At 38.2% G+C, this 26,351-nt stretch overlaps 1 long non-coding RNA gene across 1 annotated transcript; it reads left to right on the top strand.

Annotated features, from left to right (window-relative positions):
• Positions 1 to 19,786: 19,786 nt before the first annotated feature.
• On the top strand, positions 19,787 to 26,121 carry LOC125155714 (uncharacterized). Its single transcript, XR_007148323.1, has 3 exons — positions 19,787 to 19,912; positions 20,980 to 21,017; positions 26,028 to 26,121. It is a non-coding gene; the product is annotated as an uncharacterized LOC125155714 (long non-coding RNA).
• The last annotated feature ends 230 nt before the right edge of the window (positions 26,122 to 26,351 follow it).

The following is a 26,351-nucleotide window of genomic DNA, read 5'->3' as shown; positions in this document are numbered from 1 at the left end:
TCTATTTATAAGTAGTCTTCAATTTGAGTCTTTCCCCATCATGCCCACATCTTTCACTATTTGTTGGTAGTGGAGTTCTGCTTTTTCACTATCCACATAAGGAGAGATGATGAAGAGATAGTCTACCCTGAGCTCTGCCAGCAGCTATGCTCCTTCCAATCACAGATTCAGAGGGAACTGGGAGAACAATTTATTAGAGTGACTATTTAATGCGTGGTGTCATAAAGTAATCAATCCCACATCAGCTGCTATTGTCCATGTTAGTAATCTGTGCAATGGGCAGGCACAATACTGGACCCAGTGGAAATGAAAGGAAAGCCACTGATCAAAGAATGCCTTTTTTTTTCATTACAGAAATTCATAAAATGCACATAAATATACATTTAAATATTTGATTTAATCATTTGGTTTTGTTGCTGTAAATACATTTTGTGTTTCATTACATCAAGCACAGACGTCTTTTTAAATCAAGATTCTAGAAAGCCTTTCAACTTGTGTGATTTGAAGAAAGATGCTGGTACTGTTTTTTAGTCATTCCTGATAATTATTTCTATTGAGTTCTAGTGAAGAGAATTAGAAAATATCCCCTTACTTGAGGCTGCTTCAAATCAGAAGGTATATAGGACTTCCTCATCCGTAAAATAGGTATAATAATTGTGTCTTCGGTTTAATATACATAATGAGATTAGAGCAATACTTGGCACTTAGTAAGCTCTCAGCAAATGTTAGTTATTAATCTTATTATGTTTGTGTACTACAACCTGGGCTATTGAATACTTATCTAAATCTAGGTAGTAAAAACATCCTAACATTCCAAGAAAATAGCAAGCTACATAAAGATGTCATTAACAGCACAATAACTGTCTTTAAACCCAAAACTTTAAAATCAAGGATAATGTACAATTGAAAAAACTAATAGGGCAATTCTAGGACATAGCCTCAATAATCCCTCAGATATTCTCAATGTGTGTATTCCAAATGAAACCTATCAGGTACCAATTCCTTCATTTATTCAGCAGATCTTTAGTGAGTTCCTACGATGTGCCCAAGCATTAGATGTAGAAGATTCATCAGTAATTAAGACAAATTCTCTGACGTCAGTGACCTTAAACTGTAATGAGAAAGACAAGACAATGAAAAAATAAGTAAACATAAAAACAAGGTAATTATGGACTGTAATAAGGATTTAAGAAAAACAGAGTGATGATATAGACAGTAGCAGTAAGAGGCCATTCTAGATGGAGATCAGGGAAGCCTTCTCTGAGGTGGTGACATCCATGCCAAACTTTAAGGATAAGAACAAGCCAGTCAAGTGCAATGGTGGGGGCAGAGAGGAAGGACTGGAAGAATTTCAGGTAGAAAGATGAGCAACTGCAAAGGCTTAAAAGTAAGAAAAGGTTCGGTGTGTTCAAGCAATAGGAAGACCATGTACTTGGGCTATGGTGACTAAAGGTGAAAACTGGGTAGAGGGAGGTTGAAGAGGGGCACGAGCACATGGTTAGGAATTTGGCTTTATTTGGAGAGAAATGGGATGCCATTGGAGGGTTTTAAGTGAGAGGTAACATAATCTAACTTATGTTTTAAAATATCTGGCTGTTTTAGGGAGCATGGGTAGTTGGTGTTGTCAGAAGCGAGACGCAACAGAAAAGCAACTCAGAGACTCTGGAAGTGGTCCCAGGGAGAGATGGTGGTGTCTTGCAATATGGTGATAATACAAATGTAGAACAGTGAACTGACTTGAGATGTATTTTGGAGCTGGAACCAACAGGACTTGCAGACAGATTAGAAGGAATGGGGAAAGGAAAAATTCATTGATTCTGGCTTTAATGACTCAGTGGATTGTGGTTCTGTCTCCTGAAATAGGAAAGAGTTGGAGGAAGAACTATGTTTTTGTGTTGTGAGAGGCCTAGTACATGTTCAAGAGGAGTTTTCAAGTAGGCATGGTGAGGTCCAGATTTAGATCTAGGTGTACATTTGGAAATTGTTACTGTAGATGGGATTTAAAGGTGTGGGACTAAATGTGACCATCAAAGGATGCTGCTGAAAAAATAATTGTAATAAGTACATAAAAAATGAGCAAGGACTTGGCAACAAAAGTTTTCGGTGACTTAATAGATTGGAAAGTTTGCAGAGAGAATTGAAAATAAGGAAGCAGATATAGATGACTCATTCAAGGAGTTTTGCTGTGGAAAGAAGGAGGAAATGAAAGTGTTTGCTGGACTGGGGAGTATGTGGTCAAGGGAGTTTTTGTTTTTTTAAGATGGGAGATAGAAAAAATATTTGCATTCTGATGGAAGTGATCCAGCAGAAATAGTGGATGGATAGCAGTGCATGAGGAGATTCCTAAAGCTACAAAATCCTTGAGAAGGTGAGAGTGTTGGAGCAAAAGCACGTGTGGAAACAATTGTTTTTTAATAGGCGTAAAGACACTTTTGAAACTGAAAACAGGAAGCATGTGTAGAGTTGATGGTGGCACTATGATGGAATTCCGATCTGGTAGTTTCTATCTTTTTCAATGACTTTTAAGAAAGATCCTTATCTGAGAGGGTTTGAGAAGAGGTTTGCTGAGAAAATTAGGTAATTTTAGCAACAGGGGACATGCAGTTATTTGGGAATGGTTGTAAAGTTATTGGGAACAGATGACTGATCATTTTAGGTTTGTTATCATGAAGTTAAGGTGAACCAATAAGCCAGCATATGATATTTGCTAGCACTAGCTAGCCACTGTGTGGCAGGCAGACAAAAGGAAGAGAGCAAAAAAGAATTATTTCAGTTAAATACAATAAAGATATGACAAGGAATTTGAGAGAGTTTCCAGGAGTATGATATAGTCATAGACCATGGGGTCTAACTTGAATGAGAAGGAAAGTGAAGACAGAAAAGACGTGATAAAGTAATGAGGCCATAGATGGAGATCACAGTGATGTAGAAGAATTGATGAAGTGGATGTTTTAGAGGGATTGACCTAGAAGAGAATGATCTGAGTTGACTGTTTTGAGTGGAGACTTTGGTGGTAATGCATTTACAGACAAATGCAAGGTCTCTGTTGTAACAGTAGGAGTGGATGGCTAAGGTGGAAGACAGGCAGATGAAAGTGAGATCAAAGACCTGGTAAATAAACCAGAGTTTTTGATGAGTCACCCACATGGCTGCTGAAATTCCAAGGAATGATGAATGGTGTAGGGATGGAAGGAATGTAGGTAGTCAAATAAAAAATGTCTTCAATAAATGAGAGGTCCATATAAGTAGGACCATAGAGGAGAGAAACAAGAAGGTAGGTGGCATAGCATGATGGCATAGCTTCAAAGGAACTGTGGTCTTTAAAAGCTTTTGGAGAAATACATGGTTTAGAAGTAGCAATATGGATCAAAAAGGACACACAGGTGTTTAGGCTTCTTTCCTGTCCCTGAGACAACTACAGGGAACAATTTCAAATTAGCATATAGGCAAAGGGGCAGAGAAGAGTGTGAGTGAGTTTGTTATAGATCCAGAGTTTCAGAAGGCACTGTGGGTGGGTGAGAAAGGGAGAGAAAGGGGTTAGTTAGAAGATGTAAGATACGCTGTCTGTCTTGTGGACACCGGATGTCTTGGGTTTTAGATAGTGATGGTTCTCTTATGAGACCCTACTGTGGTGATGGACAACACAAATGTGTCATTGGCCCAACTGTTAGACCTTGATATACCTACAAATAAAATTTATGTAAAAACCATGCTGTGACAGAGAAAACTTTCATACACGTTTGAAAAGTTTGAACTACTACTTGTCCTTGTGTGTATCATGAAGTGTTTGAATGGTAAAGTCTTAGGTTATGGTACTTAAGGAATCTCATAGGACTCCTGCTTCTCTCCTGTAGGGGATCAATTTTTAGGTTGAAGTCAACTTGGAAATTTCTCTTCTCACCAAGAGAAGTTGGGTTGAAGCTTAGAGAATGAAATTTTCAAGTTAGAATAGAAAGCACATTTCTAGCAGCTGCTTATAAACTTTTTTTTAAGATTCCATTGTAGAGGGCAAAATATCTCCTTAGAAAACAAGTGGGAGACAACTCTGTTACACTGAGTCTGAATTCTGAGTTTTTGTTGACATAGAGCCTGTATAAGCACTCTTATACAAGAAATTGGCCACATAACTTGCATGGGGAAAGAACAGCATGGGGTCAGGAAACAAAATGGACAATAAGAGAAAGAAGCAAGAGAGGTAAGAGGTTGGGGGCTTCATAAATTCTTAGTGAGGGGGTTTAATATTAGAATCTCATTGTTTATTTACAGGTTTTTTTAAATCTCAACCACTTTTTGCTTTTCTTTCCCCCCTAGAGACTCAAGATAAAGAATATCTCCCGATACTGTTAAATATAGATATCTGGACTGAATTGAACTTACATGACAATTGCAGTCAAGATTCTGGAACTCAGAATGGGCAAACCAGGTAAGCCGTGCCAATTTTAGAATGTTGTTTTAATAAGGCTTATTCCTGTCTGGGTCGGCTGCATTTTACATATGCAATCTACTCAGGCTGTGAGTATGAAGAGTTATTGCCATGACAACCAGGACTGACTGACTTGTCTTTCAGAAATGGTAACAATTCAGCATGTTTGTAGATGATACCTGTGGTTCTCAAAGACTTTCTGGAAGGTCAAACAGTTTTGACAATGGTTCTCAGTGATGTAGAAAGACCACTCATAAGGAAAAATGTGAGTTAAGTTCAAGCCATGCCTCTCCATGAGCCAAATGTGGAACTTCAGGCAAATCTATAGAGGCTTCAGTTTCTTCACCCATTTAATAGGAAGTTGGAGGCTAGATTATATAGTCTTTAAGGTTGTTTATAGTTCTAAGTTTCTCTCATCCCCTAGATTTACCTATTGTGAGAATATGGAGCTAGATAATTTATCTACTTACTCTGTAATCAAGTCATCATTTCTAAATATTTTGTGAACTCTTTTTTTGTTTTACCTTCAGAACCGACAACCTTCTCTCTGGATTTTGATTTAAAAAAGAACAAATTAAAACTCTTGGGGGTTAAAAATAATCCATGAAGAAGACAATTCTAAAAATTTTTTGAGCAATTGCAGCTTTATTGGTGAGAAAGGATAATTTTTTTTCAAAGTAATAGACTTGAATGGGTCAACTAATTTGATATAAATGTTTACACTGGAATTATTTTAAACATCAAAGCATGTACTTCAACCAGAAATTGATTGTTTTGATTATTGTTCACAACAGAAATATGAAGTAACCCTGCGTTGGGAATTTATTCTTTGTTTTTCCTGGTTGTGTGTAGTGGCTGGCAATCCATTTTAGCTATCAATTATATAGCAGCTATCTAACTCCTGAGTTTTATGTAATATAAAGCAATATTTCATAATGAATAGTTTTGTCTGTTTGTGTTCAAGTGCCCTATCTTTTCATTATTTGCAAAGCTAGCTGTAACAGTGAGGGAATTTAGTTTCAATAGTCAGATGTCCTCTTCATTCCAAAAAATAGATTGATCCACCTTTGATGTTTTCTTCTTCTTCTTCTTCTTTTTTTTTTTAACGTTTATTCACTTTTTGAGAGACAGAGACAGAGTGTGACGAGTGCAGGAGCAGAGAGAGAGGGAGACACAGAATCCAAAGCAGGCTCCAGGCTCCAAGCTGTCCGCACAGAGCCCGACTTGGGGCTCAAATTCACGAACGTGAGATCATGACCTGAGCTGAAGTCAGATGCTTAACCGACTTAGCCACCCAGGAGCCCCAACCTTTGATGTTTTCTTGCTCAAAGGACTTTGAGAGAACTTTTCCATAACACTTAGTCATTGACCTTTTTACAATCCCTCCTCCCCTGGCTTCTAATCAGGCTTCTTGGGTAATTGGAATTATCCTTTTCTTGGAGTGAGGGCACACAGTACCAACTTATTTGTTGCTTAATATGGAGACTCAAATATGAACTTGCTTCTTTTGGTCCATATTTCTAGTGTGCCTTTGGCAGATTGGGTTGACTCAGGTTTGTCTTCTTCCTTTTGTCCTTCTTACCTGTTTCTTTCGTCTTAATTTCCTATTTTTCTCTCTCTATTCCCTGCTGTTTCCTTAATCTAATACCTTTTATCAGGTCTTCCATTATTTCCTTTCCCATTCCCTTAAATATTCCTGGACTTTCATCTGAATTTATGTGCTTGCCTTTACTCCCATTTTACTTACAAGCTCACACCTTCATAATCACGGCAGGTTTCGTAGGCATGAGACCTGTGCGGTTATATGGGTCCCACACCGAGAGGGCCTCATGCTTGGTGTAATGCTCTGCTGTTACCATCTTGGAATTTTTAATAAGCTTTGAACAAGGACCTCTGCCTGTTCTTTTTGTAATGGGCCCTACAAATTATATAGCTGTTGCTTATTATAGCGATTTTTTTTCCCTTTCTGGTTGGGTAAGTGGTTTTGTTTTAGTTCATCATATTTTTTTATTTATTGCCTTCCTGTGGTACATTATTTTGACTGCTATTTTAATATAGCCATATTTAGCTCTGTTTATTTCTCACATCCGTCAGGAACATTTAGCATTATATAAAAATAGTATATGGTCAACTTTTGATTGGCCACCCTGACTAAAGGAGAAGGGAATGAGAGAATCAATGAAGATTACAATTCATATAGGGAGTAATCATTTTGGAGAACATTGTGTGGTTTTTCACCTTTCAGGGCCGTACCTTTTAATTCGTGTTTGCTCAGGTTAATTGTTTTGAACTCCCTGAATACATGGTAATTGGTGGTTGGGGAGCCTGCTGAGTGGCATAGGCTAGCTAACCTGAGGTTAAATATCTCCTAATAAAGGAAATTGATTGCTCTTGTATTTTTTTGTTTTTAGACAGGAAAAATGAATTGGTTTTTGGTTTTTACAAGTTTACTTGAAGGGGTTAGTAGGAAGTAAAGGATTTTTTAATAATATTCCAACACCTTTTTTGGTTTTGACAAACCAAAAGGCTAAGTCTTATCTTTTTACCTGGTGGCAGAATGACTCACTTTACTCTGTGATACTGTCTGCCCAGAAGCATTGAAATAGTAATGAAGTCTGACGTACCCCCAGGTTAGCCTAGCTGTTTAGATGTTACTTATCTTGGTTTGCTTGCTTTTTTTTTTTAAACTTTATTTATTTATTTTGAGAGAGAGAGAGAGAGAGCATGAGCAGGGGTGAGCAGAGAGAGAGAAAGAGAGAAAGAGAGAGAGAATTGGCACAGAGCCCAACATGGGGCTCAATCTCACAAACCATGAGATCTTGACCTGAGTCGAAATCAAGAGTCCGACACTTAACCAACTGAGCCACTCAGGCTTCGTGTTTGTCTTTTTCTTTCTTTCTTTCTTTCTTTCTTTCTTTCTTTCTTTCTTTCTTTCTTTCTTTCTTTCTTTCTTTCTTCTCAACACCCCTTCTCAAAATCCTTATTAGGTGCCAATCACTGTTTTTACCACTTTAAAAATGCAAACTCATTTAATCCTAGAAATTAGGTACTATTAACTATCCCCTTCCTATAGTTGGGAGAAGCAGATGCACAAATTAAGTTATATAACTTTCCCAAAGACACAGTTATTATGCACTAATGTGAGAATTTGAACCCAGGCAATCCATCTAGGTCTCAGTGCCATGCTGCTGCATGACCTGTTTAATTTTATCCATTCAGACCCTGAGAGTTGGAAACCTGGGAGATTGATGAAATAAAATCTTATCGTAGTAAAGGACTTCCTAAAAGTCTCTTATTTCTTTAACTTTTCTTCAGATGGCAATATCTACTAACAAGTAAGTGAATGTGTAAAAAAACCCAGGCAGACCTAAATATTAAAAGTGCTTATGACTCTAAAGTAGATATGTCTGAGATGCCATTCTGGATCCTACTGAGATGAATACTTGACAGTATATTCCTGGGAACTAACATTACAGAGATGCTTCACTCACTGTCACAATCCCTTTTGGAAACTTGTGATCACAGCTGGTGACATTGCTGACATCTTTTATCTGTTGCCATACTTTTTCTTTTGGCTAGACATTACAGAGTGCGGAGTTAGATGGCCAATCAATGTGCTGCATCAGAATCGATAGATCTCAGTAAGCATTCCATTAGGCCCAGGAGCCTTTCCATTTCTCAGTCCTGTCTAGGTTTTGCACACTCTTTCGTGAAAAAAGAGAGTTTGGGGATTATTTTCTCTACCTGTAGCTTCTCATGGACAAATGCATCCCCTATTATTGTAGAAATCTAGTCAATAAAGCTGTCAGAATTTTAAAAATATTGACAGTAGAGCCAAGTTCAGTGTACTTAACCTCTGTAGTAAGTTCTGGGAGTGAAATATAAGAGAGGGAAATGATATTTATAGGAAAGTGCCTGAAGTTTAAAAATAAGCTAAAAATGTTAGATGATAGAAAAGAATCCCTGGCTTGAAGTTGGAGAGTTTGCTTTTTGGCTTGGTTCTGTCACTAAGAATCCTGGGCAGTTAATGAAATCCCTGCAAAGTGAGAGGACTTAATCTGATAATTTTTTACTGTCCATAACAGCTCCAAATACTAAATTTTTCTGACTTCAAAGAATTTTATTCCCACAAATCCATTTCAATCCTAGGTGGGTAGGCACCTATGGAATTTATGTGAGAAATGGCATATGGCTATTGTTATTATGGTCTCTATTCTTTCTTTTGTATGCACCTAAATATCTCTTCCTTCTACTTGCCTTCTCACAGTCGGCCCACCTCCCTGCTGATAGCAAGTCAGAACCCATATGATAGCTTTGCCTCTATTTCAGAACTTAAGAAAATTTTCTCTGACCTTTTTCTTTGGGCAGATGGGGCTAGAGTGGTTAGCTTTACCTTCTACACATCTTAATTTCTCTCTTAGAATCCTGGAAATCATGCCCACCTTCAATAACACTTTCAGGGGCGCCGGGGTGGTTCAGTCAGTTGAGTCTCCAACTCTTGGTTTTGTCTCAGGTCATGATCTCACAGTTTGTGGGTTCGAGCCCCGCATTTGGGATTCTGTCTCCCTCTCTTTCTGCCCCACCCCTGCTCACTTTCTTTCTCTCTCAAGATAAATAAATAAACATTAAAAAAATTAACACTTTCATATGAGTTAGGTTAATGCTAGCAGCTGTAACAGATAAATGTCAAGCCTCAGGTGGCTTTACACAATTTGGGTATTCTTGACCAACTGGTGGCTTTCTTTCAAGTAGCTTCCTCTTATCCTGTGGCTCCACCATATTCCATACAGATCTTTTGGGATCAACATTACGCTGCAACAGGACAAAGGAAGGGGAAACATGGATTGTAATTAATGGGAAGTTTTTATTAATGTAACCAGGAAATAATGTCCATTGATTTTGTTCATATTCCATTGGCTATGTCTAAAGTGTCTGGGAAATGTGGTCTATCTAGTTCTCTGCCTAGGAAGAAGAGGGAACTGGTTTGATGTGCATCTGGTCCAGTGGTTCTCAAATTTTAGTATACATCACCTGGAAGGAGTGTAAAAACCAAGTCTGTTGGACCCCAGTCCCCGAGTTTCTCATTCAGGTCTGGAATGGGCCTATGAATGTGCATTTCTAATAAGTTCCCAGGAGATGCTGATGCTGCTGATTCAGGGGCAATGCTTTGGAATCCACTGAACTGATGTATGTTTGCTACACTTATTAACACATAACATAAGGACTATATTTCTTGAGAACTTCCAATCTTTCTTGGAGGGAGAGGAGAGAAAGGTTAGTTGACAGAGAGCCAGAAACTTGGCTTGTAATGAAGTGGGGCTCCGGAGTACAGGTGACCTGAATTCTGGTTTTGACTCTACTTAGCTGTGTGACCCTTGCAAGTAACTTCATCTTTCTTAACCTTAGTTTCCTGTGTATGAAATGCGAATATAATAATATCAATTCTGCTTAAAACAAGGCACTGTTGAAATCAACTGAGAGAAATAATGGGGTAAAACAATGATCTTAAAAGCAGATTTCTGAAATCGCCTTTGGGTAAGAATCGTCTTTTGTAAGGAAGGTATCTTGACAATTTCCTCGGGGGTGGAAGTGCAAGGTCTGAAAGGAGAAAAAAAGAAGTAAAACTGCTCTGAAAGAGAAATGGCTGGGAGTTTGGAACAAGTGAGCACCACAGAGAAGGGAGGGAACGAAGCAGAAGGGGCAGTGGTTTTCCCAAGCACCTTTTTGAACAGGGATAGCTACTGTTCAATTTTCAGTTGTTTGTGTTTCTGGCCGTAAAGCTTCTTTGTCTCCCTAAACTTTCAGGAAAATTGTAGCTGTTTTGTGGGTGGAAACCAGTGAAGAGAAGATGAGTTCTGTGTCTGGCTCGGTTCAGAGCAGAGACAAGAGGATGCCTAAGGTATAGGGGCAAGGCATGAAAGCCAAGAATGTGGAGGCAGGAGCTCCACGCTGGAGTCTGTCACGGACACCTAAGCCCCTGAAAACGTGGACATGGCTCTATCTACAAAGTTTCATGAAGTTAGCATCTCAGACATTTGTGTAGGAAGGGCCTGGCATGAATGCTACAAATATATGATTAATTATTCTTGGACATGCCAAAGGACATCTCTAATGATGACATTTAGAGTGGTATTGCTTACATTTTCAAGTATCTTCTTATTCATTCATATATTATTTACATTATTATGCTCTTCATTATACTTTCATCGGGCTTTTAAATTTTAAGTTTAGGTATGGATGAATTTTCTAAAAACTACAAAATTACCCAAATAGAAAAGATCGAATTTCAAGGTTAGGAAGTTCTTCTAATAATAATGTATGGCCCAAGTACAATGTGATGAAGTAAGGTATTGTGCATGTAGGTATCAACCTTGAGACTACTTTTGCCGAGTGTTGGATCAAAAATGGGGAAAAGCATTTCTAGCTTTAGTTAGAATTGCTCTTAGAATGTATTAATTATTATTTCTAAAAAATGGTATATTGTACAGGCACCTGGGTGACTCAGTTGGTTCAGAGTAGGACTTCTGCTCGGGTCACAGTCTCACGGTTCGTGAATTCGAGCCCCATGTTGGGCTCTGTGCTGATAGCTCGGAGCCTGGAGCCTGCTTCGGATTCTGTGTCTCCCTCACTCTTTCTGCCTCTCCAGCGCTCACACTCTGTCTTATCTGTCTGTCTCTCTCAAAAATAAATAAACATTAAAAAATTTTAAAATAAAAGAATGGTGCATTGTATATATTTCTCAGTGTAATGGCTTAATTTGGAGAGCTTCCATCTCATGTGAGATTTTTCATTTCCTTCTGAAATTATAAGAGCCTCTCCCTTAGTTTCTAAGACCCTTATAACACCCATAATGGTATAATTTATGAAAGGGTGTATATTTTGCATTTTCACCTTTGAGAGTTATTTTTCCCCAAGCTTCTCCTTTTTGGAGTGTTTGCAAAGCTCTGCAAATGACAAGCGCATCCACAATGCAAAGAATAATCTTTCTGTTGGGCTGTTCCTGGGGTAGTGATTAGCAGTATCTTCACTGAATATTTAGCTTCTTCAAAATTGCTTATCTGTGCTGGGGATCAGTGAAGGATCTGGGTGAGCTGTCACTACTTTACATAATTAAGTTTTTCTCACTGAAAAAAGAAAGTAACAAAATATGGAGTGAAAGAAGCCTAAGGTTGGGCTTTTAAAACATTTTCCTTTATGTTTGTTCCCCATTTAAAATAACCCGAAACAAAAGCAAAATAGTTGAGACTGAGGAGGAATTTTATGCAGATCAGTGAGGCTGACAGCTCACATTTTCTTGCAAAACCCTCAAGAATTTTCCTACGCAGACCCCTCTGCAGTCAGTGATAAACAGTAAATGCCATAAAGAAGACTATTTCCCATTGTTCAGTACTGACTGGTTTGGTGTGTGGGTGAGGGGAAGGACCGGGTAGAGGGACTTCCATTGCAGGAAAGCTGAAGTCAGACAGAGACAGCAACTCAAATGTACTGAAATGATAGATAATTCAAGCTTCTCATATCACTTTAAATTAATACAAAATCATAGCACAGGATTTCTGCTTAATCTCATTTTTACTATGCAGAAAATAAGCGCCAGAATTAGAGTGAAATATACTCTTAATGCTTAGATGGGATGTCCAGTCACTGAGAATGTGTGGATGAACACTGACTTTGCTTGCTTAGCTGTGCATAATCCCTATTTGCCTCTCATTGGAGTGGGCTAGTGGGCCCAATGGGATCCCCTCCCCGGTATTTATTGAGCTCACTAATGTCTGGGGGGTGTCTTTCTCTGGTTACTGTAATAGGGAAAATTGCATTTGCTTATCTATCACAAATGAAAATCACCTGGGGAATAGAGAGAGTATTTTCAATTCTGCTACCATTATTTCAGAAGCAATCAAATGCAGAGGGATGAAAGTCAAACATAGAGAAAAACACTGATAGATTGGGCAATCTGCATGGCTCTCTGGGACCATCATTATTTCAGTGTTCAAGAGGAAAATGCACATTTGAAAGATGGTAAATTCCACCGTATGCAATCAATCATTCATCTCCTATAGCAAAAATAATTGTGGAGGAGATAATAGTTCAGAATTTAACTATGGAGCCACCCCTGCTTCTTTGTTTGTTTGCTTGTTTGTTTCAAAAGATACCAAATGTTCTCTAACATTATGTGGACATTCCTGTCCCATTAGAATACGGCTCCTAGATGATTTTCAAATATTGGTATTCAGTCCCAATCACCTGCGAATGATGAGGTCAAAGTAAATCCCGCAGCCACAAAGAGCAAGATGCTTGACATTGCCTTTCTTCTAGGACATTTTGCCCTCTTATTCCAGACTTTAAAAATAGGTTATCTGTCTGCATTTTGTGCATTTTTTCTACCTTTATAATCTGAAGGTGATTTTATTAATACAGTAAATCTTGGTTGACTGATACTTTAGGAAGATGCTTTTTCTGGGTAAACTAAAAGCCTGACATGGCTCTTCCTGATGTTCTTAAATATTTTATTAGCAATGTCTCTCCACCCCCTTCCTATTCATAGTCTCCTTCAGTTTAATGATATAAAGCAGGTGGTAGGGTTGTCAAAACTAGGTTTCCATTAGAAACAATCTCTGAGAATGTGGTGTGTTTTCTTCCTTATTTTTCTCATTATTAGGTGTCTCAGACTCAAAAGGCTTATATGGCAGTTTAGTGGAATATACATCCTGCTTGAAACCAATGTTCTGAGTTTTCAAGCCATGAAAATCAGATATCCTAGATTTTACATTTTTTTTTTAACCATTCAGAATGTGGATTCTGGGTTTCTTTTTCTTCCCAATACTAACAAAAAGCCCAATTTGCAACACCACCTCCCTCTCTTCCCCTTCTGGTACTGGATGGAACAGCATAAGTAAGGAAAGAACTTTGTTGTGATGTTGAGGCAAATTTACCCATCAGTCTTGATGTTTGGAGAAAAGCTATTTAGTTACTGACAACTTTTTAGATTATTGGTGGGTCAGAAATTTTATCATTCTTAACTTTATTTGTAACCCTTTATCCCAAATAAATTGAGGTGGGATATTCAAATTATTATTTAGTAGAGGAAACTAGAAATAGCTTTTCCTGCTTTTAGCTTTTTTTGCAGGAGAGAATTAAAGAAAAGAAGGAGAAAGGTAGGAAGGTATAATGGGGATATGATACTTCAGGATCCCCTGCCTTGGAATGGGACAGAGAGTTAATAGGAGTGAGGAGAGGCCTATTCACTGCTTTATCTAAGGTGACCTGAAAGTTCCCATTCCCCCTCTTTCAAACCTTTTATTGACTGTAATTATGTACAGAAAAGGGCACATGTTGTTTAAGTACGTAGCCGGATGCATTTTCACAAATGATCACACCATGTAATCAACACCCAGAACAAAAAACAGACTTAACAGCTCCAGAACCACTCCTCATATATTCTTCCTGTTACCACCCCTCACTCCCAAGGGTAACTACCACTCTAACTTCTAACAGCACAGGTTTGCTTTGCTTGATTTTGGTTATTTAATATAAACGGAATAATACCCCATGTACTCTTTAGTCTGTTTTCTTTTACTCAGTATTGTGTCTGTGAGATTCATCCACGTTGTTGCACAGAGCTTTAGCTCACTCATTCACCTGCTACCTTTTAACTATCTTAATTTGATAGTATACTTGTGAATAGCCATTTTCTCAGAGAGAGGAGTGTGGTTAATTAAGAGCACGGAATCTGAAACTAGGATGTTTGTGATAAAAACCCAGTTCTTCTATTTATTAGACATATCATCTCAGGTAAGTCACTCAAGCATTCATTACCTTAATACCCTTATTTGTAAAATGGGGATAATAATACTATCTTCCTTGTGGGGTGAGTCCTTAATGAGGTAGATATTAACTTGCAGTAAAATATTTACAGTATTTATCAGAGTGCCTAGCAAAAGGAGACAGCATTTGTAGGTCTAGGCTATGGCTAGTTCTCCAAGTCACACTTCATTTTTCTCCTTCTGTGTTGCTTCAATTCTCCACGCACAGAGTGGGGGAATAACATACGCTAACTGACCAAAAGTAGAAAATAAGTGACTTTGACAGAAATAAAAGACGTTCTTGATATCATTTACCCTTTGATCCCACTCCATAATTTTTAAATTTGTTTTTTTTGAAGTTTATTTATATTGAGAGAGAGAGAAAGAGAAAGGGGCAGAGAGAGAAAGGGAGAAAGAAAATCCCAAGCAGGCTCTGCACTGTCAGTGTGGAGCCCAACACAGGGCTTGAACTCACGAACTGTGAGATCATGACCTGAGCTGAAATCAAGAGTCAGATACTTAACCGACTGAGCCACCCAGGTGCCTCTCCATTAATTTTAGATCTAAGTACCTACATTTAGTTTTCGAAGGTTTATTGTTTAATTAAAAACTCTAATTACTCACTGGAAATCTAATAAATAGTAACATTGAGTGTACAGTGATGAAAATTTAATTTGCTACAAAAACTTTTCTAATAAAATGATAGAGAGGTATTAGCTATAAGAAACTTCATAATGTTATGCTTTAATTTACTTCTCTGGCCCATTACTTAGAGTTAGCATGAATAACCTAATACTGCCTTTGCAGTATTTGTGATTTGGAGTCTTTTATGGGAGGGTGGTGGTGGGGAAAAGGTGGTACCACAATCTGAATGATTGGAAGTAACAAAAAAATTTTCCATCTTCATTTCTCTACCCTACTTACCTTCCTCTCCTTCTATTTCCACTTCCTTATGCTCACGTCCAGGAAGAGCTGGGAACAATGGTGCAGTATCAGTTAGTGTAAAAAAATACATTAATAAATGCTAAATTATTTATTTCTTCTTCTTTTCTCTCTCTCAGTATTTCCTCTACTAGCATCAGACTCAGGAGAGAGAGTCTCATGGACTTGAAAAAGTGTGAAGGCAACTGTAATGCTTTTTCTAAGAAAGACTTTAGAATGTGTATAGATATTTTATTATTTAAATTGGACATCAAATTTCCTCAGTATATTGCTTGTGTTTTGTTATTCCTAGCAACTTGGGTCTACAAAAAAACGATGTTCTAAATGCCATTAGGTATTCCATTTTCCTAAGAAAGTAGTTCAAGAAAGTTAGACAAAAATTACATTGTTCTGTTTATTGCCTTAATCTAAAAATTCTTCGTATTTCCCACTTCATTGATATATAGTGTGTGAACCCAGGATTTCTAGAAGATATAGGACACAGATATTATAAAGTTTTAAGGGTAACTATCTTACAGAAAAAATCTTGACCTGGTTCTAAAATCTGAAATTACAGTGTTTCAATATTATAGTTTACCTTGAAATACAAATCACTGAGCATTTTGGTCACAGTAAATAAGTAACTATGTTGGTCTCATGAACTCCTCCTCATGTCATGAGGTAGTAAGTGTGTCTATAGACACATGTCATGCTAGTAAGCTTCGTTTTGAGTAAGTGTATCTATATTGAACAAATTTTCAATATTTCAATAAGTTTCCTGGAAATCAACCCAAGGGTGGGGGGGGGAGGATAAAAATACAAATTAACTATGTCATATAATTGTATAGAATTCCCATGATCCTAGGGTCCCCTTTAGTATTTAAAAATGAAATTTGATCAGTGATATTAGAAGCATTTTTTGGGGTCATATATTTTTGTTTTTGCTTCACACACTTATACCATTATCCATTCCTTTCAAAGTTTCTCCTCAGCTAATGTTTATGTGTATCTGTTTGGGTGGACAAAACAATGTATGGCCTTTCCCACACTAGTGGATTAGCCCTAAGGGAATATCACTGGAGCTATTTCAGAGAAGTTAGGGTGGGGTGACCCTAGTGTTCCTGGGATGGTCCAATTTGGGCACTGAAAGTCCCATGTCCTGGGAAACCTCTTGGTCTGGGAAAACTGGGATGGTTGGTTACTCTGAGATCTTCTTACCCTCCAACATCTCTACCACTAGCCTGTCACAGAGTCTGAAATGGATCCTTTAGACTGAGTGCTGTGTTTTCAGCAATCTCATGTTAAAATGTAAATATACCAAGATAACTGATTAATATTGGTTTTCATCATTTATTTTTTACCGAGTACATGTTTATCAGCCACATGGCTTCCACTTCAGAGAGCAGAGAGCTGAGCCAGGCAGAAGAGTAATTATTCATAGTGGGGAGAAAAGGAAAAGAACAACCATTTGTTAAGGACCTACTGCGTGCTGAGGAGTTTGGTGGGCTCTTAATGGAAACAGAAACAAGGCAATAGCCTCTAAAGTGGATGCGATATTGGGTTGGAGAATGGGAAAGATGAAGAGCGAATCCTCCAAAAGAAGAAAGTCATTACTTGCCTGAGTGAAGATACACCTGTGGTTGAACATAGATCTGCTCATGGGCTCTGCATCTTTCTGACAATATAATTGGCACCCAAAGTTTTAACCTCCAACACTGAAATCCTCATCACTAAAAGTGGGATATGATACTTTCCTAATAAGATTCTGTGTTTTGTGAAAATTAAATGATATAAGGCGTGTAAAATACTTAGAGTAATGCCTACTACCTAAAAAAGCAGTATATAAATAGAAAGTGTTACTTCTGTTGCTGTTAGTGTATTTGCTCAGGGACACCCTGCTCAAAAGCTGTGGCTTCTGAGTTGGTGACATTCATGGCCACTTTCAAGAGCGTATCATTCCTTTGTCTCTTTGACATCTAGGCTATTTGATGCCTTTGCTGGAAACTGCTGGATTTATTGTTCCATATGTGTGGATATGGGTATACAAACAGGAAAAAAAAAAACCCCGCACAGCAAAAAGCAATTGGATTTGTTTATAAAGTCATAATCACAGGAGCATTGTTTCTCTTCTGTGCCTCATTCTGGGTCCTATTCTATTAAATTTCTCTCAGGCATCAATTCATTGCCTTCAATTTTTATGGGTTTTAAGTCATATAGAAGGTGCTATATAAATGCAAAATAATAAAGAAGGAGAACAATTTTGGGCATTTCCATGTGTACACTATCAAAAGTACTGCAAAAAAATTCTTCATTTTCCTCCACAAAGCTCTGCCTGAACATTATTTATGGTAGTAGCAAAATAGTCAACATGGAATGAGAATTCGTCCAGCTAAAACATCTGAGTTATTCATAGGTGAACCAATGGCCTAAACTGTCATTACATTTCACGAGCAGCATTCCAGTGATAGAGTCATACAAAATTGAAATTGTAATGAAATGTAACTTTCCATGTATTCATGGATTTAAAAGGAAAAAAAAGAATACCATTTCCTCCAATGGGTGTCAATTTAAAGTACAGTTTCCTATTTTTTTATTTAGGTACCTACTAAAGAGAGTACAATATCTGTGACAATATGAGAACTTTCTTAATCTACTTTTATTCCCTAAATAAGTATAGATGTGAACACTTGAAATTCATCTTTACAGTCTTGATATAAATGTAAAGAGCAGAAAATCACACATTGTCAAATATGTGAGGTATAGCAAAGCATAGTCAGTATGATCCCCTCATGTTACAAGTGAGAAATTTGCTTTGAGTCTGCATACACAGATGACACATATAATTTTTTAATTTCAATTCTTTTTCCATTACATGTTTTTAAAGGAAAAACCTCAGCAAACTGTATTGTAATAGGTTCTAAGGAGAGAGGGGGGAATAGAGAAGTGCCTTCCAAAATGCTAAAAAGGTCCAATAGTTCTGATAATTTTAAAATGCTGGTAAAATATAGATATAATCAATATTATCAGGATGACCATAAAGAGGTTGAGCAAAGTAACTTTTGGAATAGATTCCAAACTGCCTAACAATGACCTTCTATTCAACGCTGGCAAAAATTCTAAGGAAATGATGTATTACATTATTTACCTGGTAAACTATGGGGATACTGATTTTTTTTCCCCTAGAAAACAAAGCAGTAAAAGCAATGATTAATTAAGCCTCATTTATTTCTGGTTACTCACCCTAGTTAGTTTAGAGTTTCTCAAAATGAGGTCTCTAGACCACCAGCATCAAAATCAGTGTAGTGCTTGTTAAAAATGCAGGTTCCTGGGCCATTCTTCAAACCTAGTGGATTGTAGTATCTGAGGGATGGGGCTTGAGAATCAGCCTGTTAGTAACTTCCCTGGATGATTTTGAAGTGCAATAATACTTTAGAGCTCTATCTAAGTATTACTCTTTTATGCTTGATTAATGGTTTGATAAAGTAAAAGACGATCTTATGCATTACTAAGGGTTAGTGCTATTTGAAAAGGTGGCTGTACTAAGTGTTCTTTGCAGGGGATTTTTGGTTCTATTATATGGAATAAATATTTCATTTTATGTGGCAGCATCTGAAAAGCCTACCAAAGAAATTTCTTGGAACACAAAGGTTGAGCCTATAAAGTGTGGCACTGTTGAGGTAGTTCTTTTGCATAAACCACTGGGATTTGAATAATGGACATCATGTCTGCTAGAATTTGTAGAATCAATAGGCTTACTCAGAGATGGAAAAATGATGCCATCAAGCAGGAATTGGCAAATTTATTCTGTAAAAGGCCAGATAAATATTTTAGGCTTTATGGGTCATACTATCTCTGTTGCAACTACACAACTCCTTTGCTGTAGTATGAACACAGTTATAGATTTACATAAATGAATGAACATGACTATGTTCCAATAAAACTTTATTTACAAAAGTTTTATTCACTGTCTGTATTTGGCCTATGGACCATACTGTGCTGATCCCTATCAGAGAATATTTAATGTGCAATTCAATCAATACTTATTTATTAAAAAAAATTTTTTTAAATGTTTATTTATTTTACAGAGAGAGAGAGACTGAGCATGAGCAGGGGAGGGGCAGAGAAGGAGACACAGAATCCAAAGCAGGCTCCAGGCTCTGAGCTGTCAGCACAGAGCCTGATGCGGGGCTTAAACTCACGAACTGTGAGATCATGACCTGAGCGAAAGTTGGACACTCAACCGACTGAGCCACCCAGACACCCCTAATTCAATAAATATTTAAATTAAGAAAGCACAAAGCACAAATATTGAATAAATTTTGATAATCTGTATTTATATGAGAATGTTGATAAAATAGGTAAAATGAAAAATATGGATATGGCATTTCTTTTGCTTTCTGTCCTTATTTGTGATCCATTGTCCTTTTCATGGGTAATAAAACAATTTGATAGGTTCTAAATATAGCCATAGATTGACCTATCATCAAGAGGTGAAGTCTGTTTCCACAATTCTTTAAATTTGACCTGTGATTTGCTCTGTCCCACAGAATGCAGCAGAAGTGATATTTTTCCAGTTCTAACCCTAGGCCTTGAGAAGTCGTGAAGCTTCCATTCTCATTCTAGAAATGATGACGGAGAGTGAAAATCCATGTGGATGGGGCGCCCAGCTGCCTCTGCCTTCCCAGCCATCTCAGTTGAGGCCCACACCTGCGAGTGAACCCAGCTGAGAACACAGTAAACACAGCCCAAATTACCAAGTCACAGAACAGTGAGTTGAATCATTGTTCCTGTTTTAAGCTGCTACCTTTCAGTATGTTTTATTAAGCAGCAGTAGATAACAGACACAAATAGCAGCAAGATCATGAGCTGAGCGTGAAAGATGGAGGCTGTGTTTGAAGGTTAAAGAGAAGCCCGAAATGGAGAGGGTTTGAGATGGTGTATCTATGTATCCTGGGGAAATATAGTAGGGCTGCTGGAGAGCATGAGGACTTCATCTGAGGTGAGTGAACTCAAAGTAAGGTCTATTAGAATGGTTATGTGTTTTTTTTTTGTTTTTTGTTTTTTGTGGTTTTTTTTTGCAGTAATAGTCCAGCTGTGCTGGTTCAGGCAACAAGTGGAGAGTTGGATTTAATTGTGTGTGTATGTGCGGTGTGTGTGATGTTTGAGCAGGTGAGCATGATGAAAAGAGCGAGGAAGGTGAGATATGGGCTTATGCAAGGGGGTGATACCAATAATAAACTGGGTACAGAGGAAATGAGGATATAGTGACTGTGAGGCACCTTAAAAGGATCGCTGGATTATTGGACACTTTGGAGTGGTAGCAAAGAACTGTTGGAAGAGTTCTAGAGGTAATGAGCTGGAAGGATAGCAGCTGGTTTCCAGGGAGTACCTAGTTTAAATTAAAACTATGGGAGGTGGGGATGGTGGTTTTTCAATGAGCCAATTTGGTCCAGCTGAACCTTCTGGCATGTTTGTATTTAGGGGGAGGGTGGGATCAAGGCAACAGTCATCTTGTTTTTATGCTCAAAAACAGGGTGCGTGCTTTGTAGCTCATGTACATTGTTGCCTGTTTGCTGGGTTATCTCACTGCTTTGGGCAGCAGCTAGACTGCCACCACAACACCCCCTGGATTCTCCTTCAGCTTCTCCATCCCTTGGGTCAGGTATGTGTCTCACTCCTTCATGGAGGGCCTCAGTATCTCCAGCAGCAAGGTGCCCAACTTAAGGTTGGAAGTGGTGAGAGACTGAAATGGCTTCCCATCTGTCCTTGTGGGTTCTAATTTGTTTTCTCTCCATTTTTATATTCTTCCTTTTTAACTGCCTGCCCTGTGGACAGTTCTAGCATTGGACATGAAGATAGCAGCCTTACCGAAGGTGAGTAACCAGCTCCCATTTCTGTTCTATTTGTTAAATTTTTAGTGGTTCTGTTTCTCTGGTTGATACAGACAGCTTACGGTTTCAGTTTTTGGTATTGCTAAGTTCTCAGGTATGAGCACCTGAGTGGATGGGTAAGACAAAGTAGACAACAGGATCCTTGAAAGAGAGGTCCCGCGACGGAAATGAGCTTTGTGGATATTGAACTCTCTAAGAATTAGGACCAAAATAGTATTGGAAAGAATGGTATGGAGCCCAGAAGCCAAAATCCTCGAGGACTGAGCAGGCCTCCCTGAGACTGTTTACAGCTGCTGTAAGGAGGTAAAATAGTTGGTGCCATCTGATGGCATAAATGCTCAAGGTGAGAGGGCAAGCACTATGTCACTGATGTAGACTACACACAACCCAATGTTGGAGGAAACTTACAGTGAAAACGGAAGAGTAAACATGTTGCCAAGTCCTGCCCCTCTTTTCTGTGAAGTCCCTTTCTCAGCAGATTTAGCCCTTCTCTGTTCAGGTTGTACTGAGACTTTAATTATTGGTCTGGAGGGGAATTTGGGATTTACCCCCAGGGTAAGGTGAATCTAGATAATAGAAAGTGAAGCAGGAGAAGTATTAGGTAATCTTGAGACCAGCTGAATCCAATGAGAGGTGTATGCGGGCATCTTGCTTCAAGAGGGTAGGGGACTATCTATCCTAACTTTCCAGTTCCCTGTACGTTAGTCAAGCCCTCTGCACTGTCCTGTGTTTCCCAGTTCCTGAGGTGCTAATCCTGAGAGCAGGCCCTAGGAAACCTGCATGCACATGTGTTTCTTAGAGAAACCGACTAATTATCCCCTTTTTGAGATACTCCCTTCTCTTTGCTGCCGGGATACCATTCTCTTAAGTCTTGCCCTGCCACACTAGCTGCTCTTAAAATTATTTTCAATTTTTTTTTTCCTGGTCTCTCTGGCTTTTAAACATTAGATCTTTTTTTCCCCCTGCACTTACGTGAAGTGATCTCATCCTGACTCACAGTTTTAAATACTTTCATACACACACACACACACACACACACACACACGGGACTGAAAGAACTTGGATTGCTATGTCAAGGCTAGGAGTCCACTTTGGAGGTTAACCATCATGAATTTAAAATGAGACCAGTTGGCAAGATTATGTATTTTTTCCCCCTAGCCATATGATCAGTTGTCTGATCATACATAGGCATTCATTCACTTATGTATTCGTTCAATAAGTACTTGTCCAGTTTCTTCTTTGTGTCAGGCATTTATCTAGGAAGAAACAACAGAGACCAAAATAGGTTAAAACCCCTGGCTTTGTGTAATTTATTTCTGGCACACAAGTTCCAGTCCTCAAAAGTCCTTATTGACTAGTGGGTCATACACTAAAATTCCTTGAGTCTTAGTTTTTGAAACTGTTGGTTGGAGAGAATAATCATCATCTTCCAGGTGTGCTGGGAAGATTAAATAAGATAAGAAAGTGCTTAGAATCTTGTTCTACACATAGTAGTTCAACAAGTGGTGATCTCTTTTAAGCAATACCTTGGCTCATACCTTGTTACAGTTTTAGAAAGATTTAGTTGCCTCTTACAACTCTGAATTGGGATTTCAAATGTCCTTAACCCATGATATTTATTTCACCGTAATAATAAAAAAGATGAGTTCATTCTATCAGTAAATATTTAATGAGCCCTTACTTTGTGCTGGGCACACAGTAACAGTGCAATTTTTTATTCTCCATTTCTTGCTGCAGGTGGATTGACTAGTAAAGATGCGTTCTACCCTAGAGCATGTTAAAAGAACACCATTCTCGACATTTGATGATTCTTTTTCCTGTAACTGCCCTTGAATAGCCAGTTATGTTGAAAGAGGTTTCTTTTCCTGAACTCTCTGGAATTTACACAATCTGTACTTCAAATCTTAGCCTTATCCTAATCTTCTCCCATCCAGAGCCTAAGATCTTAAAATTAGTATCACTCTCTTTTGAGGTAAAATTTAAAATAACATACAGTTTCACTGTGGTTTCAAATTTCTGGGGTTATTTTCAACTAGTTTTTTTGTAATACTAGTTGGTAAACAAACCTAAACTGCTTTTGGGTTAATCCCTTCTCTCCTTTTATTTTTGCTTTTACTTCCTCCTCCTCCTTGCTGCCTTTTGGGGATTTTCCATAGGTCCTTCTCTGTTGTTTTTCATTCCATCCGTTCCTGCCTCCCCAGTGCTGTTTTTCCCTCTTTTCACAAATCTGCTTTTCTACTAAATTTGTTTCCCAATCCCATCTGTTTTCCAGTCCGCTTTCTGTCTTCGACTCTGGGTATCCAGCTCATTCTTGCTCATGTTCTTTACCTGCCCCGTGGCCTACTCTCCTTTTCTTTTCTCTGGTCACCCTTCCTCTCCATCCCTCTTTCAATTACTGCTTTTAATTAGGGCTACTGTATTGCAGAGGGATAGGAAAGTATGAAACATGGACACGAAGGAGCCTTGGGTTTTTAAGCTTTAAAGCTTTACTCTTTTATTTATCTTTGTCCTTTGGATCTGAAGAGTCTGCTTCTACTTCTAGTTTCCATGGGTGTGAATATCCACCTTCTGCTCCCTTTGCTCTGTGGAAAGGATCTGAGCTAAAGTCTCCAAAGACTTCTTTATTGCCAGAGGTAAAGGTCATTCCTCCTGAAGATCATGCCACATTTTCAATAGTTCTTCTAGCATCCTCTTAATCTCTGTGCTGTCCTCTTTTTTACCTTGTTTCTTCCTGCCTTGACTCAAACTGTAATTTGAATACTGACAACACCCTTGAGCTATAGGTCAGGATTTCCATATTTATTAACATTTCTGTTTGAAACAGTATGATTTCCTTTTGGTTTAGACCTAATTGCTTCTATAGGTTACTCTTTAGGCTTTGTGTTAATTAGTGAGTACATAATGCATGTAGCTGAAATCTCTAGGACATTTTGTGGTTTTTGTTTTTGTTTTTTTGGTGACTTTTATGTTGAGTTTGTAACTTATCTCACAGCAAAATGCATGGCAGTGTTAGCTTTAAGGACAGGGCTGGGGCCAGCGTGTAAGCAGAGAAGGAACTGAACTAATGATTCTCTATTGCTTTTTCTTTCCTGATAATCTGGATCCACTCTTTTTTTTTCTCCAGGAGATGAGAAAAGAAGGAAAAGGAAAAAAAGAGAAATAGAAAGATGGATAGGCAGGCAGCTGTAGGAGTTTTGCAATTGTTCAGATGAAGGGGGTAAATAGATTATAAATAGCTAGTCCACATTTTCCTTCCCAATGTGCTACCTCAGTCCCTTAAAAGGATTCTTTTAGTGCTGACCCCTTCTAAGGGCATGTTGGCCCAGAAACCACCACCTTTCATGGAAAAAACATGGTCTCTACAAGTGAGATTAGGGACCAAAATTTAGAGTTTACTAGCTACATAGATAAAAAATAGACTTTAAAATGTCTAATTGCCTAATCATTTGCTGTTAGATAATTGGAAACAGATGCTATAGCTCCAAGGTGGTCCTGTAACTTCCTTATAAAAGTCAGATGAGACCTGTATCATAGGAGTACCTAGAAAGCAGGTGTATGATCCAGATGAGAAGGGGCTGTGTAGAGATTTTTGTCAGCAAAGTATAAATTTATGACAGCTGATGGGAGATTGTTGATTCTTAAGTAGATTCGAACTGCAGAATTTAAATACTGATAGTTTTGACTACTCAACAATAGAAACCAACATTTAACCAAAGCAATGAAGCAGGGAAGAGGTTAAAAAAAATCATTAGCTTTCGTTTGGTCCTGGGTTAGCAAACTTCTTTTCCAGCGGGGTAAGCCAGATAGTAAATATTTAAGGCTTTGCGGATCATGTGGTTTCTGTCACAACTACTTAAACAATATGCACATTTGTAGAGTTCTTAGAACATTGTAAATTTCAGATTTTATTATGAGTATTCTGGTGGCAGCTAATACAGACAAGTTACTCGGTTTAAAAATGAAAAGCCTTCCTAGGGCATTTCTTTACACATTAATTTTTAAAATATGTTGGAAGCTACCTAAATGAATGGGCTGCTCTCTTCAAATCTGGGATTTCCTTGGTAGAGCCATATGGAATAGAATGTGCTCCAAAGAACTTTCTGAATAAATGATTCCTTTTCCTATACCTATCAGAATGTTCCTCTGTAATTGGCTATGTTACTTCAATATTGAAGGCCAAATCAGGAGATTGTACTGTTTCATTTTCATACGAACAATATGGATCATGGTTTTTCATGGTGTCCAGCTGTTCCAGGGGGCATTTTCTGGTGACTTTTAAAAAGTATACTTGAGTGTTTAACTCTCATGCTTAAAAAATTTTGGGAATAACCTAAAAATGTGATTCACAGATCATGACCCTTAGAATTCTAATCAGGGGCGCCTCAGTGGCTCAGTTGGTTAAATGTCTGATTTCAGCTCAGGTCATGATCTCATGGTTCCAATGCTTGAGCCCCATGTCAGGCTCTATGCTGACAGCTCAGAGCCTGTAACCTACTTCAGATTCTGTGTCTCCCTCTCTCCCTCCCTCCCTCCCTGCTCCTCCCTCATTTCTGTCTCTCACTGTCTAAAAAAAATAAACAGTAAAAAATTAAAGAATTGTAATCAAATTTATTTACCATATGTAGAGTCATTGGTTAAATAGGGAAAATAAGATTTTTAATCTAAATGAATTTGTCAAGGACTCTGCTTTCTAGTGCAGAACAATGCGCAGGACTATAAGGGCTACTGTTCTATATGCTAACTAAGATGTAAATTAAAAAAAACCATGATTTCTCTTAAAAAAAAAATAAGTGCTACTGTTGGCTAAGGGGAAGGAAACAAATTCAAAATTTTCTAGGACCTACTCAAAAGGCATTGTTTTAAAGATTCTATCTGTGTCTACCTATCTGAATTCTTACTACTGTGTCATATTATACTGGAAAGAAAGTTAAAATGTGTAGTAAAGTTTAACATGGTGCTAATTCCATTTTTCATGTGCTGTTTCCCCCCAAGGGAAAGTCTACCATTTTATGATGAGTCTTCAAAGGCATCCAAACACAGGTACAGTAAAATCACTTCTTACCCCTCCAGCCCCCAGCTAGCCACTACTCCCTCTTCCAACCTGGACTGAGGTCTGGGAATTGGGGCTGATCAGTGTTACAGTGATATCTATTTTACTGACTACTACTTTCAGTTCTTGAGCGCTGGCTATTTGTGCTTGCTTTTGTGCATGGGTATAAATGAAGGAGCAGTGAGGGTTGACCTAAGGGAAGGTATGAAGTACTTGGTGTGGCCTCAACTCTTTTTGGTTGCTTCCTTCAACTGTTCCTGGAGTGT

The sequence above is a fragment of the Prionailurus viverrinus genome, chromosome F1 (assembly GCF_022837055.1).
Source record: "Prionailurus viverrinus isolate Anna chromosome F1, UM_Priviv_1.0, whole genome shotgun sequence".
NCBI lineage: Eukaryota > Metazoa > Chordata > Mammalia > Carnivora > Felidae > Prionailurus > Prionailurus viverrinus.
The sequence above is the reverse complement of the archived record's forward strand: the minus strand, read 5'-3'. Positions and strand labels throughout refer to the sequence as shown.